Source organism: Lithohypha guttulata (assembly GCF_036872675.1).
Source record: "Lithohypha guttulata strain CCFEE 5908 chromosome Unknown scaffold_19, whole genome shotgun sequence".
Classification (NCBI taxonomy): Eukaryota; Fungi; Ascomycota; class Eurotiomycetes; order Chaetothyriales; family Trichomeriaceae; genus Lithohypha; species Lithohypha guttulata.
Genome location: NW_027042768.1, coordinates 10,846 through 14,586, shown reverse-complemented (window position 1 = coordinate 14,586; position 3,741 = coordinate 10,846).

The following is a 3,741-nucleotide window of genomic DNA, read 5'->3' as shown; positions in this document are numbered from 1 at the left end:
CAAGAACAGTGACTCTCCAGCAACGGGAGGCATACTCCTTATTCCGAAGATGGTAGGGTCCAGGATCCCTGCTCCCATGTATCCGCAAACTTGATCTATAACTATGCAGACAGTAACAAGACTGATATTGAGGTAACAACGTAGCTGCGTAGTCTAGTATAAGGAATTAGAGGACATTTAGTCGATCCCTCAAAACATATACACAGCCTAGATAGAGTGTTCCATGTTATGAGTGAGAAATGAGTGTAATTGCTGCTAGCATTGCAGTCGAGGAAAATCATGCTACTGCCGCTGTCACATATGCTTGCCCAAGCCTTGACAATCTTGAGCCATCCAACCATGCCTGGTCCGAGCCCGCGAACCAGGCGTATCTCTTGATAAGAGATCGAGCAGACAGTAACTGCTGGGCTCGCGCCATGAACATAAGTCGACTCTCTTCATCGCCTACAACACCAAACTCTGTCAGCCATATCTCCGGTATACCATGCTGTACAGCAAAAGCAATCACCAAGTCGATATAGATCCGGAAGTACTCTATGTTGTCTGCATTATCGTACCAGTGTACAGTTAGGAAGTCGAGGGGGCACTCATTATTACAAGTAGCAAGAAAAGCTTCGAGCCATGGTAAACCCATCAACGGAGCTGTAGAGTTCGCGTTAGTAACAGCTGGAGATCCAATTTTAACCACGCCCTTTAAGTCAGTCATATATTCGATATGCTTTTGCACTGCCACTCCTACTGCCAAGTTCGCCTGGCTGTCAAGATCTGGTTCATTGAAAGACAGAACATGCCTGACACCTCGAGGTAGAAGTGAACGAACATCCGCTAACCATATCGATCGGTCAATGTTATCGTTGTGCAACATAGGTACAAATTCGATTGTGGAGGATACGAACTCGTTGGGCAAAGTAGCCCAATTATAGAGCCAGCTTATTTGTCCCGTGCCGAAGGCAGATGAGGTTCTGACATCTGTACATGCTAAGCCTCTTTTCACACCCGAGTCACTAGACGTTAAAGCTGGTGAGGACGACGCTGTCGAGCTGCACCGAGGTTGATACGATGTCTCGTAGGTGCGACTCAACGCGTTCACTTCTAGGGCGGTAAGCAAGCTGATAATAAGTGTCCACATTTGATAACGGGTACAATGATATGGTAAGTCGTGTCGACTATCTACCTATATAGAAGAATATTTACCACTATTTCTGTCGGTACCTTATGCGTTGAGCTTACCTCTAGAATCCGTTCCATCCTAATAGTCGATTCACAGTCTTGCTGACATAATTGGCGTCGCCGCTAATAGCACCACCAGGCATTGAATTGGTAGACAAATCGCCACTAAGCACGAAATTCTGCCCGGAATTGTACAGCCGCAAACCTTCGTAGAAGGCTTTAGGGACACCTGAAGCATTACGTTTGTTGAACATTCGTACCAACGTGTTGTCTAGATCACTCTGAGTGCCATCAAAGATCATCTGGTAGATAGCTGATTCGGGACACGGTATAAGTTGACCACTCGGCGGATAACAATTACCTAAGCCATTATGAGATTGCATAAGTCCAGGATTCGATAAGCTTCCATAAGTCGAGATAGCTCTCACACACCCCTGAGACTCAGAAAGCACGACCGCGAGTATTAGCCTCGGATCTACACCTGAAGTGTTCGCATAATACTCGATAGCTTGGCGCAAGGTCATCGTCTCAGATCTTGTGTTGTTGGTGGGTGGTATATTGAGACCTGCTGCGCAAGATTGTCCGATGTGTGGTTCGTTAATCGACCACATCTCACTCCAGGATACCCAAGATGCAACGGCCGGCCAGGTGGGACTCGTACCGTCTCCAGAGAAGGCGGTAGATGTGACCACGGATGTTCTGGTACCAGTCTGTGTGGCGGTACCATCGAAGAGCAGAACGTCTGCTAGACGATTGCCAGAGCTAGGTATATTAGTAGGTGTAGTCAGCGACTGGCTGGAAGAGCTAGATGACGTTATCAACGCAGCAGTTCCCTCGGCCGCTGTCACCACCTTCTCGCTAGGGACTGTCTTTGTTAACGTTATCAGTGAGCTCACCGTAAGTGTAAATGTAAACGTCGTGTTAAGGGATTTAGTACTATTCAGAGGATTTGTAAGCGAGGGTTCAGGAGTCGATCGAGCTGGGGAACTCAAATAAGACTCCGTTTCTGCACAAGGCGATTCTGAGGGGGACTGCGTTGCACAAGCGACTTGAACTATATACAATAGTTGTAGCAGATAGAACAGATCCATTACTGCCCTTGCGCAACCTGACCAGTGCCCTCTTTTTGTGTCCTTACGAAGAGATTTAATAGTCTCGTATAGGTGTATCGTGCTGTTTCATGTAGTGCACCACAAATTTGCGTGGTGTCCTGTCTCCAGAGAAAGATAAGGCCGACCTCACGCCAGGTGACAGTCTGAGAATGAACCTGCATCATGATTTCGTCCCACTTGACGTCGGAGTGCCTCATCAACGCCTTTCACGTGTGCGTGCACTACTTCCTGACACGACCGACTGAGCTGCACCTTGGAAGGCCTTTGCTCCCGCTCCCTGATATCCGGCTCCAAGATTACGCACAACATACACAACTTGCCATTCGCTGTCCAGCACAACTTGTCCGTGCAGTACATGCAGCCAAACATACAGCCTGGGAGTATCACCAATGGCAGTGTAGACATCGCTCGGACGATCTGTCGATCTTTGTATCAAGTACCTTTGGGTCCCATGCCGAGATCGAGATCGTCGAGCGAATGATCAGAGACGGCCAGCGTCTCTCGTGGTTGCAGAGTGTTTGTCGAAACAGATACGTGGCATTCGTAATGGCCCTCGACTGGACACGGTGGCAAAAGATGTCAGACTCTGAGATGTTGTTGACCGCGAATCGATTCCTTTATGCTCAGGCTACGCAAGGCTTAATGCTCCTGTTGGACACTTCTTGGCCTGATCAATCATTTGCTGCCTACCACGGTGAGTGGTTTATTAAGCTTAAGACGTCCATTACTGACATTGCCTATAGTCGAGGTTTTTAAATTCCGCACATTGCCAGAGATAGAGCGCTTTCACATGGTTGCTGCTTCAGATCAGAAGTGCTGGAGTTGCCCCGGCCCGGGTATCCATAATTCGGACTCAGCGGCGTGCGTCGGCTGCAGCTTGCGTGACGCCAGATGCACTGCCTGGCCCTCAGCGGATAGTCTAGAAAAGTTTATAAGGCTTCAAACTCTTAGCACCATGGGGCTAGTCCTCCAGCAACTAGTTTCAGCATTCGATGGACCGGTGCGAGCAAGAGAGACAGCACCGACTTTACCAGGCTCTGAGAACGCTGAAGAGACAGGCCGAGTATGTATGCAGATTGCAGAGATTGTCAATATCATCACTGGTGGGTCAAATCGTAGACCAGGGCAAGAGTCGAGACGGGAGAGCTGGCCTTAAGAACCAGCCTTCAAATTTAGCTACTGTGAAAGAATGTATGCGTCATTAACGCGATCTATATCTTTGTCGTATTTAATATTCCCTTAGGGGACCGCAATCCCATATGCATGGTCCTTAGTTCATCTGAAGCCCACCTGGTAAGCTGTATCGAGGCCCATCGTAATCTTCATTGATCAAGTCTGCCGGGAGGTCTAGTCCGCAGGGTGCTTGCACTTTGGTGAAAGTATTACAGGCGTTGATATCGCCCGACATATCCGTGCAGATATCGCCCGCTTGTCGTAGTTTCTCGGGTGCCCATCCAGT